We start from the raw sequence: 13,636 nt of genomic DNA, 5'->3' as shown, positions 1-13,636 counted from the left end.
GGTTTGTTTTTCTTGGAAAGTCTGAGTAAAATTTTTCAGCAAGTGAGTATAGCATTCTGTTCCGTTGTTATCTTTCTTCTCCCCTTCGTCCCAAGTTCTTGTATTTGAGTTGAGTTATCAAATTCGTTGGAAATTTCTTGGGTTGCTTTGCATGGATGTGTCCCAGCTAAGTGAAACAAAAATGCAGCAGTTTGCTTGTTTTGTTCTTGCAAAAACTCTTGCTGCATTTTTCTTTCTTTTTTTTGTTGTCGGTCAAACCAGATTTTCTACCTTAATCCTGCAACAAAATTTCGTGTTTGATTTAGTCAATAATCCTGGTAGTTGGTGAACTTGTTTGCATGATGAAATGGAAAGAAACTTATGGATGGAATGGTGTAGAAAAGAAAGTTCTTTAAGAACTTGCATAATTTCTTTCTACGTTTTCGTTTGTTGGACGTGGAAGTTTGTTGAATCGCTGTTAGCTCCATGTTTATATGCTTAGATGGAATGGTTTTGATCAAAGCTTGAAAATAAGAAATGCAGCAAGCTTCTTTTTTTTCGGTAGTAGAAGCTTTCTTCGTAGCCTTTTTGCATGAAGTTTGCATGCAAAATAGTTTTCAAAAATTACACTTTACTCCCCTTAACTTCTAGCAATGCTACAAAGGCCCAATTGTTTGCAAATTAGGTCATAAAATAATTGCAATTTGAACCATTACTTGACTTTTTCATTTCTTATGGACCCTTGAAGTCCCCAAAATATTTTAATTGACTTGAATGATTGTTAATGTTTGCTATTGGGTTCTTAGAAGTTTCTATTTTTGAAATTTGATTGATAATTTACCTTTCTCTGTAACTATGCACTATTTGATTACATTTAAGTTGCAAATTGGGAGGGATTCGGTGATTTGTTGGTTTAATTTATTTTTTGCTTCTATTTTACTATTTGTGATGCCTTGACATTTTTTTTTATTTTGGAGGGCAAATAAGTAATTTCACTCCATTAGGGCCCCAACTCAAGGGAGGTACACCATATCCCTTATTTCTTACTTTATTTGACCCTACGTGCCCTATGTGACTTTACGTGTTTAATTGCATGCCTCTTAAATGTTTATTTATTTCTTTCATTTATTTATTTATTTTCTTTATTGGCTTTAGTTTTGTATATTTATTTTAGTTCAATTTTGATCATTTGAAAGGCACTTGAATGCCAAATTTGTAATAGTTAGGTACTTATTGTTTATTTTATTTTCCCTTTTAGATTATAGTAGGGCCTCCCTAATGTAATAGATAGGGCTTCCTTTGTTTGATTTGCCCTGTGTGATTTGCATGCTTACTTGCTATGTGTTATCGCTTTCCTAGGGTTTAGCATCTAGATATGCAAGTTTATGTGTTATGTGAATTACGTGCTCACATGCCTACTTGCTTTAACTATGCCCATTTACTTGTGTATATATGGTGAATGCAAATGCACGATATAACCGTGGCTAGTCCAATGCTAGTCATGGTTATTTATTCCCGATCGCTCATAAGTCCAATGCTTGTGAGAGAGCGTTAGTAAAGGGTTAGTCCAATACTAGACCCAATATGGCCATCCCTCGCTAGTACATACTCGCATGCATTCACTACATTTTCATGCATTTTTCTTAGTATTTTTTACGTTTTGCATGATCCTTTACCCTTTTCCCACATTCAAAGTATGATCTTTAGGATGTTGCATTTCACTCTAGTCATTTGGGTCATTTGCCTGATTAGGTTAGGGAGTTACATTTTACCAAAACCTTTTTAGATTACTATTTTTTGCCAAAATGTCGCATTTCAAAGTCCCATGGCCTTTCCCTTTCATTTTCACACACATCACCATTTTCAAACCATACTTCACTCACTTATAATACTTTTATTATTTAAAAAAGGGGCGCGACAGCTTGGCGACTCCACTGGGGACTTCCTAAGTGGATCCGAACACTTGATTTAGTTATTCTTTTCCTTTTTTTTACCCTTTTCATGTATCGCATTTGGATGTTTAGGGTTGCATTTTCTCTTTTTTAGAATTTTTTGCATTGCGCGCGTATCAACTCACCCCTCACACACCGCGTATGTAATGAATGGATGGTTTATTTATTTATTTGCTTTTTACTTGTATCGCGTTTGCATTGTTTGGGTAAGGGGTGGTCACCTTAGAACCGTCGACCGCATTTGATGGTATAATCCCTCCCCTCAAAAGAAAAGCACCTCATACGTGCATGCATAGTTTTATTTACCCTATTTTTTTCTTTATCGTGGGCGCTATCCCACATCTCCCTGTAGGATTAGGATCGATTTCCTTAGGTAGGCGGATGGTGTGCACTGCGCCCATAGCAATGCCTAAGGGATCACTCGAGCCACCGACCGAAGGCCGTGGGAGTGATGACCCTTCGCCTTTAGGTCTGAAGGCTTGGGAGCCGACACCTTATCGAGTCTAGATGCATTAGTGAGCCAAATCTCATGCATCCATATTAGGAATGCCTTAGGTTAGAGTCGACCTTATCCTGAACTAGAAACACTAGGCACAGGGAGAGGGATTCCACCATTCTTTCCTTATTTTTCTTTATTGCCTTTTATATCAATTGCATCAATGTGTTATGTGATTATTTGTTGAACTAACATTTTCTTGTTTTCTTGCCTTTTGCATTCACAAACTCTGGGAAATAAGAGATCTGGCATGATCCACTTTTAAAACTTACCCTCTTAGATAGGTTATTGCATGTTTAAGATTCCAATGAATTGCACTTATAGATTGAAAATTGAACATCATTCTAGGCCCACCCTGGCATACAAAGGGTTCCTTAGGTCATATTTTGCATATTTAAATTGTTTTGATAAACTGGCATCATGCATAAACCCTAGAGAGGGAATGCCACATAGGGAATCCCGTTTTAGGAATAAAGCCACCTCGTGTCTCGGATATTTAATCTAAGGAGACTTGCACGTTTATATTTCTTGTACTGTCCGAAGGGGTAGTGCAAGAGGTAAGGTAAGGATCTGATCTTTTTGAAGATAATAGAGCAATTTTTACACGTTAGAATATGAACATCTAATAATCACTTTTTGGCCATTTATAAAAAACTGGTAAAAATCCCTTGCGTAAAGGACATTAATTTGAAGAAATCTACAAACGATTCCACTTTGTTGAGACGATAAATATAACTGAGGACAAATCTTGATTTTAGAAGGCTCATAAACTAATGTATCGCGATGAATTTTTTGAAACTACTAATAGGTGGATAATTCAATCGATTTTGAATTCTATTCAAACCATTTGACCAATTTATTCATTTTCATCCAATTCATTTTGTCAATCCATTCATTCATCTTTAGGACAATCAAGTCAATTTCGAAATAAATCATCAATTTCATTCAATTCATTTGATCAATTTACCCCTTTTTAGGGTGGTCCAACCAATTTTGAATAAATCATCAATTTCATTCGGCCAATTTACCCTTTTTAGGGTGATCTGATCAATTTTGAATAAATCATCAATTCCATTCAATTCATTGGACCAGTTTATCTATTTTTAGGGTGATCTAGTCAATTTTGAATAAATTAGCAATTTCATCCTATTCATTTGACCCGCTTATTCCCTTTTAAGTTTAAGGTTCATTGAATAAATTAGTCGAGACATTGCAATCCTTTCAATAGTAGGTTCTTTTACACATCATTTTATGTGCTGATCAAAACAAGCAATCCATTCGGACTTTGTCCTCATTTTTAGGACAAGTGTCTTTCCTCACTTCAATTGGTCAAATTTTAAATCATTGGATCGGATTCATCAGGTATTGTATAGTGCCTGCTCTGGAGGATTGCATTTTCATGCTAGGCCTACCCTTGGCACAAAAAGGGGGTCCCCCATAGGACATGCATCCGAATTTTGTGGATATTTACTAACTCTTGTCTTTTTCTTTTTCTTTATTTTTATCTATTTTGTTGGAAAAGCTAAGCGAGGGCTAAATCTAAAGGCAATTCCTTTCAAAAAAATCTGTAGGTAATATTTAAACATAACTTCTCGTCGAAACCCCATCATAACGCGATCCCGTAGTCGAACCCAGAGGAATCGTGTAAACATGAGTTCACAACCAGAACCGTCGGATAGGTCCGCTACTGCAGCTCAACCTGAGACTACAAATTTGGGGGTCCAGCTAACCGAGATGCTTGCTAAGTTCAGTGAGATGACAACCGAGATAGCGGCCCAAAGGATATTGATTGATCAACTTATCAGTAGTAGTGTTCAACCCGAACCCGCACCTGTCAGTCAACCGGAGCCAGAACCATTTGTCATACTTACGACCCAAACCACTTTTACTCCATTCTTCATTATTCCACCCGAAAAAACCTTCACTTATACCACTGCAAATTTGACATACACTTACCCTCCTAATCTTTCATTCTTTCCTACTCACATGCAAGGTCCACAACCCCAGATCACTTCAAATATACCCCCCGAGCTGCATACCTTTTATCACACTGCTGCAGAGTCCTTCTTGCCAGACCATACTGTCCAAGCTAAACAAGAGATAGGAGAATCTTCTGCTCCTGTTGATATGAAGTTGCTTAAGCGTCTGGATCGTTTTGACGAATTTATGAGGAAAAATCAGGGGTTAAACAAACAAGAAGTACTGGACTACGATGAGCTTTGTCTCTTCCCAAATGTGCAACTGCTTGCGGGGTTCAAAACCCCGAAATTTAATAAATATGATGGAACAGGTAATCCCAAGACACACCTCCGACTGTTTGCTAACAAGTTGGGGAGACCCGTGGATGATGAGAATTTGCCTCTAAGGTTGTTCCAGGAGAGTCTGGAGGGGGATGCACTCGACTGATATTCCAATCTGAAACCCGAGAAAGTAAAGACCTGACTTGACTTGTCTAATGCTTTTGTGAGGCAATATGAGTATAATTATGAGTTGGCTCCGACACGAACAACGCTGGAAGGAACGAAGAGGAGACCATCTGAGAATCACAAAACTTATGCTAAGAGATGGAGAAAAATCGCTGCAAAAGTCGAGCCACCAATGACCGAAGATGAAATTATCCGTACCTTCATTAAGGCACATGATCCTCCGTACTTCGAAGAAATCTTCCGCATGACTAGATGCTCGTTTGCTGCTATTGTCAATAAGCTCGAAGAGTACGATGACTTCGTAAGAGGTGGGAAGATCGTTAATGTCTCTGCTCTCAAATCGTAAGTGGATGCTCTGCAAGGACAAGGGAGTAGTGGGAAAAAATCACAATTCAAAAAGAAAGAGAGGGAAACCGCCTTTATTTGGGACCGAAACCCCACACCGAGACCTAGATTTCAACACAGCCCAACATATTTACCACCTTATCCCTACTATCCAAATCCTCACCCTGTCTACAACACAATATCAACCACCCCCGACCTCGTCCAAATTATGCCAACCCACCTACAGTCCTTTCCAAATATCTCAACCAAATTTTCAACAAACTCGTCCTCGACCTCTTTACCACCAAAGACTTCCCCCACCAAACAGACCCACCTATAACTATCCCCAACCCACTGAAACCTACAATCAAAGCCGTACCCGAACATTCCCAACATAGGCAGGCCGTTGGACTAATTGTATGAGCAACTAAGGCTGCCGGTAAAATAGGTGTGATTCCCCCTCCAACTTACCCTTATGGCATGCCTGCTGAATACGATCCACAGGCTATTTGTGCCTATCACTCGGGAGCACCTGGCCACCCAACCGCCGATTGTAAAGCACTTAAGCACAAAGTCCAAGACATGATCGAGGCAGGGGAAATAGTGTTAAGAAAAGGGTGAACAAGGATCGAGCATAAGTACAAGCCCCTTTCCCAAACACAAGGACACCTTTGAGGCATCCACCTCCAATGACGAAATTTGAAAATCCTAAAGGAGCTTTGCACAATTTGGATGGCCGAGTATCTTCCCTCTCGAAGGAAATTTCGGTAAATCTAGGGGTTGTCATTTATTAAAGTTCATGAAAACTGTTTCTTGCATATGTAAATAGCTTAATGAAAGCATCTTTTGCAATTGAGCTTTTGTCTTGTTTCCGCTTTGATTTGGAGTTTCATGAAATGCACAATTTGTTTTACTTGTTTATTTGATTATTGTCTCGAATTTCTTAATTCTTTTAGATGGCCAAAGATGAAATTATTTGACCCTTTGAATATCACTGTTCTGGAATCCGATGATGGCAATCTCGATACCACTCACGGCTTTGAGATTATGGAATCTGAAATTCAAAACGAAAGTGATAGTGAGGAAGTATCTGATTATTTTTCAAAAGGCCTCGAACAATATGAGGAAAAATCCAAACCGAACTTAGAAGAGACAGAGATTGTTAACATTGTCACTAAAAATCCCTTCATTGAGAAAGCCATACATTGAAAAATCCCTTCATTAAGAAAGCCCTTCATTGAAAAATTTCTTCATTGAGAAAGCCATACATTGAAAAATCCCTTCATTGAAAAATCACTTCATTAAGAAAACCCTTCATTGAGAAATCCCTTCATTGCGTATTCTAATGGGAGCCAAGTTGAAAGAAACTGATCGGTTAAAGCAGCGTCATGAACAATTGGCCCTGATTGATGAAAAGCGTCTGAATGCTATGGCCAATGTTATCAGAAACGCATGGCCCGGGCCTACAACAAGAAAGGTCCACCGACAATCCTTTGAAGAAGGGGACAAAGTGCTAAAACAAGTTTTTCCAATGCAAGATGAAACCAAAGACAAATTTGTTCCAAATTGGCAAGCGCCATTCATTGTTCAAAAAGTATTACCTGGCGGGGCACTCATTTTGGCAGAGATGGATGGGCAGACATTCTCTCAACCTATCAACTTAGACATGTGTAAGAAGTTCTTTATTTTTTGATTATGCAAATTTCTTTTGGAAATCATGCAAGGGACGAGACAAAAGTCAGGCCATCTTCCTTTCCAATCAAAATATTTCATCCCTAGTCATCCCCTTTGAGCTATCAGAATAATAATTTTCATTTGGCAGCCCCTGAGAATTGCAAACCCCATACTGGGACAAATTTATTTTGAGAAGAGAGATGATCAAGAGGAAAAAGAAGAAGGAAAATCCCACACTGGGGCAAATTTATTTTGAAAGAGAGATGATCAAAAAGAAAATAAAAACCCCACACTGGGGCAAATTTAATTTTTTAAAGAACAATGCAAAAAGTGAGGAAATGCAATGAAAAATGCAAAGAGAGAAAAATCCAATCAAACTAGGGCAAATTTTCCTCGATTTCGTTCAAAAATTGGAGATAATTTCAAAATGATGCAATCTCAGGTTATTCACACCTCTTATCAAAAAATTTGCTTTCAAGCCTCAACTTTTCTTGAAAAACACTCCACCTGACCTCATTACAAAAGCCCAAAGTCCTGACTTTTGTCACTTGCTGTTTTCTATTAGGCAGTTCGCTAATCAATTGGCAGGTGATGTCCATAATGCCTTCGCCTAAATTTATAAGGGAAGCACATTTTACTGATGCCAGCAATCTTCAACGCACATGAGTCAATCCGAAAGAGCACCTCGAAAAAGAAAAGAAAAGAAAAAGAAAAAAAAGAAAAAAGAAAGAAAGGCAAAATAAAAACAAAAAGGTGGGGGCAACCTTGGTGAAAACCCGAAAGAGCGCCGAGGTAAGGTTCTGCAGCAAGCAAGCACGAGGAAGAACAGCTGGTGACTTGGTTCATTTGGGATTTCTGTTCGTGTTGTAATACTTCTGCCAATGTCGAATTCCGGAACAAAGATGTCCAGGAATTCGAATATGACATCCGTTGGCCAAAAACTGTGTCATTTTGTAAAAAATATTCTTTTGTAAATACATTCTTATGAAACTCATTTTTTCTCAATTGCCTGTATTCATGGCATTTCGTAGGCTTAAGCACAGTTGGTTGTGTTTGCATTCTTTTGCATATTCATTTCTGCATGACATGTGAAATTACCTTGCATTCATCATTTTTAATCATTGCATTTTGGTGAATAACAATCCCCGTGGTTTATTCGAAACATATTTGGATTCAGTCATCTCTTGAAAATGGTTGAGATTCAGCAAAGCCGACTACGCAGGTTTCACAATATGACAAAATGCATACCTGGTCAGTCTGGAAAGAATCAGAAAGTTTTGAAGTGACAAATCCAACTAACTCAGATGCCGTAGCAAAAATTGACGAAGGCATCAAAAGACTCATGTTTACACGATTCTCAAAGGGAAACAGATCAAATGATGGTGGCAATTTCTTTGTTCTTTCTCTTTTGCAGGAAAATTTCATGCATAAATGAAAACAATCACAACTTGCACTGGAATCGGTATCGGAAAGAGTTCTCCAGTGAACAAAGGCGGATCGAAAAATGTTGCAAGCAAGTTTGATCAAAAGGTGCAACAACATGGCAATGCAGAATCAACTATTGGCTCAGATGCAAAAACTTAACCTCTATTGGGGCAAAATTTTGGGCTATTTTCAGATAAATATACTGGAATTTTTCATTTTAAATTTCTCGTTCGGGTCAGTTCCATGTTTAAATTTTTTGTTCGGGTCAATTCCAGATTTAAATTTCTCGTTCGGGTCAGTCCCATGTTTAAATTCTCATTCGGGTCAGTCCCATGTTTAAATTTCCTGTTCGAGTCAGTCCCATGTTTAAATTTTGTTCGGGTCAGTCCATGATTACATTTTTCGTTCGGGTCAGTCCCATGTTTAATTTCTCGTTCGGGTCAGTCCCATGTTTAAATTTCTCGTTCGGATCAGTCCCATGTTTAATTTCTCGTTCGGGTCAATCCCATGTTTAAATTTTTGTTCGGGTCAGTCCCATGTTTAAATTTCTCGTTCGGGTCAGTCCCATGTTTAAATTCCCTGTTCGAGTCAGTCCCATGTTTAAAATTCTCGTTCGGGTCAATCCCATTTTAAAATTTTTGTTAAAGGGGTCAATCCTCGTTTCAAAAGCATGAGTTGTTCGAGTAGTTGGTGGCAGAATAATCACAGGTAAGTATTTGGTGTCTACTTCTTTGTCTCAACTTTTTCGAAAACTCAGACAAAGAGGGGCAAACTGTAGACACCAAATTTTTAATTTAATTTATTTTTATTTTTTATTTAATAATTATCATCTATTTTTATTTTTGACATTTTAGATATTAATTTTTTAATTTAGCTTTATTTGTTGTTATTTTATTTATTATTATCCATGTTTGCTCATTAGTCTCTTAATTTTATTTTAAGGCATTTTTAGCATTATTATTATTAAGAAAAAAAAGGGAGAGCAAGCTCACGCCTGTGACTTGCACTTAATCCAAGCCTTTGCTTTATATCGAGAGCAAAATCATGCACGGGAGTACAGAAGAAAGGCATCACAGCTCCATTTCTCTCTTCCACCATTGGATCTTTTAATCCATTCCACCTGGCTTCATCCAAAATTAAGAAGGTTTGAGAGGGAAGCCAATCGAATGGCTAGAGGGAGGAGGTGAGCTGAAGTTTTTTACCAACCCTTGATGTGAGGGTTTAAGGTTTTCATGGGGTATAAAAGAAAGAGCGGACAGAAGATTAGGGGGGGAAGAGGCTAGTTGACGGCTGAAGGAAGGTTGTGGAGAGAACCTGAAGAGCAAGAAAGATAGGAGATTGAGAGAGGTTGTCTGCTGGGAAAAGAAACCAAGAAAGAAAACAAAGAGGAAGAGAGGTAGCTACGGGCCAGATCAGGGGAAAAAGGAAGGGAAATGGTGAAGGAAAAGAGAGAACTTTGAGAGGGTTTTGGGGCGAAGGAAAACGAAAGACCAGAAAAGAAAGGAAGAAAGCTACAGGAATCACAAGGAAAAGGGGGGTGACGGGCCGAGCAAAGATTTCCTTTTTCAATCATATCAAGCCTTGATCTGCTTTGTTCAAAAGGCTAAAGGTAATGTTCTTCTACGTTGGCTGTTCGTAGATCGCTGAGTTTATGTCTAAAGTGCAAAAACTTTTGCTTTCATGCCTGTTTTTCTTCCTTCCTGTGAGTCTTGTTTTGTGAATCTGGTTGGAGTGGAGAAACCCATGGATTTGGCCTAGGTTTGGGGACAAAAGTTTGTGATTCGCTTGCTATTTAATTGATATGCCAAATACGCATTTACCGCAGGCTTTTGGTTTTCTGTCTTGGTTGCATTTTTCCTATCCAGTAGTAATATTGGATCTATTGAGAATAGGAAGTTACATTTGTGTGTTGTTGACAACGTCAGAATGAAATTTTTGTGGTTTTTGGCCAATAAGTGTGATGAGTTTTTGGTTCTGGTTGGGGATGGGTGAACCTGTTTCATTATTTTGCTGCGTTTTATGATTTCCTTCTTCCTTTATCCTTTGTGTTGTTGATTCTTGGGCATGAGCTTTTAGAAGACGAAAGGCATAAGTTGCCTGAGTTTCGTTAGCTTTGAGACTGTTTGTATGATCCGTGAATTCGATAAAGCAAACCCATAAACTTGTGCATGAACTTGGATCTTGTAAAGCTTTTCCCATCCCAGGTTTTCCTTCCCCTTGTATGATTTTTTGGAGGATAAGTTTGTAGTACTGAATGAGAACTTGGAGCTTAGATTTTGTTGCTGGCTGTTTGTACGTGAGATTGCGGAGGTCCCTGAAGCATCAGAAATTACAAATGCTATTTAATCTTTGCATGCTATTTTATTCTGATTTCCTTTTGTGTCTAAACTAAGAGGAATGTTTGATAATCCTGTCACCTGGGTTCAGTTTGCATTGCGCATAAAATCTACTGCAACAAGCTCAAAGCTCTCGGTCCTGTTGCAGCAGCGTGCGCAGATCCCTTTTCTTTTCCTTAGATTGCCGAAGTTTTGGCTTTGTTTGAAACGCTTGATTGGTTTGCGGTTTGACTGAGACGTCATGTGCGTGATTGGGAACTTAGTGTCAAAGGCCATCAGTGTTCATTATCTGGTTCTTGGTTTGTTTTTCTTGGAAAGTCTGAGTAAAATTTTTCAGCAAGTGAGTATAGCATTCTGTTCCGTTGTTATCTTTCTTCTCCCCTTCGTCCCAAGTTCTTGTATTTGAGTTGAGTTATCAAATTCGTTGGAAATTTCTTGGGTTGCTTTGCATGGATGTGTCCCAGCTAAGTGAAACAAAAATGCAGCAGTTTGCTTGTTTTGTTCTTGCAAAAACTCTTGCTGCATTTTTCTTTCTTTTTTTTGTTGTCGGTCAAACCAGATTTTCTACCTTAATCCTGCAACAAAATTTCGTGTTTGATTTAGTCAATAATCCTGGTAGTTGGTGAACTTGTTTGCATGATGAAATGGAAAGAAACTTATGGATGGAATGGTGTAGAAAAGAAAGTTCTTTAAGAACTTGCATAATTTCTTTCTACGTTTTCGTTTGTTGGACGTGGAAGTTTGTTGAATCGCTGTTAGCTCCATGTTTATATGCTTAGATGGAATGGTTTTGATCAAAGCTTGAAAATAAGAAATGCAGCAAGCTTCTTTTTTTTCGGTAGTAGAAGCTTTCTTCGTAGCCTTTTTGCATGAAGTTTGCATGCAAAATAGTTTTCAAAAATTACACTTTACTCCCCTTAACTTCTAGCAATGCTACAAAGGCCCAATTGTTTGCAAATTAGGTCATAAAATAATTGCAATTTGAACCATTACTTGACTTTTTCATTTCTTATGGACCCTTGAAGTCCCCAAAATATTTTAATTGACTTGAATGATTGTTAATGTTTGCTATTGGGTTCTTAGAAGTTTCTATTTTTGAAATTTGATTGATAATTTACCTTTCTCTGTAACTATGCACTATTTGATTACATTTAAGTTGCAAATTGGGAGGGATTCATTTAAGTTGCAAATTGGGAGGGATTCGGTGATTTGTTGGTTTAATTTATTTTTTGCTTCTATTTTACTATTTGTGATGCCTTGACCTTTTCTTTTATTTTGAAGGTCAAATAAGTAATTTCACTCCATTAGGGCCCTAACTCAAGGGAGGTACACCCTTCCCTTATTTCTTACTTTATTTGACCCTACGTGTCCTATGTGACTTTACGTGTTTAATTGCATGCCTTTTAAATGTTTATTTATTTATTTCATTTATTTATTTATTTGTATTGCTTTAGTTTTGTTTATTGGCTTTAGTTTTGTATATTTATTTTAGTTCAATTTTGATCATTTGAAAGGCACTTGAATGCCAAATTTGTAATAGTTAGGTACTTATTATTTATTTTATTTCCCCTTTTAGATTGTAGTAGGGCCTCCCTAATGTAATAGATAGGGCTTCCTTTACTTTATTTGCCTTGCGTGATTTGCATGCTTACTTGCTATGTGTTACCGCTTTCCTAGAATTTAGCATCTAGATATGCATGCTTATGTGTTATGTGAATTACGTGCTCACATGCCTACTTGCTTTAACTATGCCCATTTACTTGTGTATATATGGTGAATGCAAATGTACGATATAACCGTGGCTAGTCCAATGCTAGTCATGGTTACTTATTCCCGATCGCTCACAAGTCCAATGCTTGTGAGAGAGCGTTAGTAAAGGGCTAGTCCAATGCTAGACCCAATAGGGCCGTCCCTCGCTAGTACATACTCGCATGCCTTCACTACATTTTCATGCATTTTTCTTAGTATTTTTTACGTTTTTGCATGATCCTTTACCCTTTTCCCACATTCAAAGTATGATCTTTAGGATTTTGCATTTCACTCTAGTCATTAGGGTCATTTGCCTGATTAGGTTAGGGAGTTACTCTTTTGGTAAGGGGGATGGACGACTACACATAGCCTTAGCACGCTCATTTTTTTTCTAACCAAAAGGAAAAGTAAAAGTCACGATTTAGGGTCTCCCCGTACCCGTCTTGCTTGCATTCCTCTAGGGTTCATGCATTTCATTTACTCACTATCACTTTGCACTCTCACTTCATATACTATTACTTTTTCCACATGTTCACTTCACATGACTCTTATCTTACACATTCTCACTCTACCACTAGCACTTTACATACTACCATTGAGCACACATGCACTTCACACTATCACTTTACATACCTCACCTTGCACCCCCATTTGCACACTCCCACTTACACACTATTATTTTTATTATTACTTTTTTCACTTCACACAAGTTCATGTTTTCACATTGCATACATTCATTCCATTCATTTTTTCGTCATTAGCATTACTCGTGACCTCTTGGAGGGCTTATCCTTGGCTATCACAACTCATGTGATTTAGTCCGATCGAGCCTCTAAGAGATATTTATCCCTTTTGATTCCTCATTAGATTTAGGATTGCATTCATATTAGTTACATCCAAATGCAATACATCTTTTGGTTAGAAATTAGGAAAATCATGACTAAATCATGCAACTAGTTTAGACTAGGTTCAGAGAGTGCCTTAGACATTGTCTTTGCCTTCCCTCTCTTCAACTGTGACCCCCGAACCATTTTTCTCTGATTTATCGTAGATTTTGGAGTCAATCTAAAAAGGTTTTACATTTAAATCTACATTTTTTGGGTGATTTGGTACACCCTAACTCAATACCAAGTAGCGACTCCTACATTTTATCAAAACCTTTTAGATTACTATTTTTGGCCAAAACGTCGCGTTTCAAAGTCCCATGGCCTTTCCCTTTCATTTTCACACACATCACCATTTTTCAAACCATACTTCACTCACTTATTATACTTT

At 37.8% G+C, this 13,636-nt stretch overlaps 1 pseudogene; it reads left to right on the top strand.

Annotated features, from left to right (window-relative positions):
* The first annotated feature begins 6,522 nt into the window (after nucleotides 1–6,522).
* The window catches only part of LOC113782104, an 11,797-nt pseudogene continuing 4,683 nt past the window's right edge, over nucleotides 6,523–13,636 (top strand).

This window comes from Coffea eugenioides, chromosome 9 (genome assembly GCF_003713205.1).
Source record: "Coffea eugenioides isolate CCC68of chromosome 9, Ceug_1.0, whole genome shotgun sequence".
In the NCBI taxonomy this organism is placed as follows: domain Eukaryota; kingdom Viridiplantae; phylum Streptophyta; class Magnoliopsida; order Gentianales; family Rubiaceae; genus Coffea; species Coffea eugenioides.
This window is presented reverse-complemented; position numbering and strand designations above follow the sequence as displayed.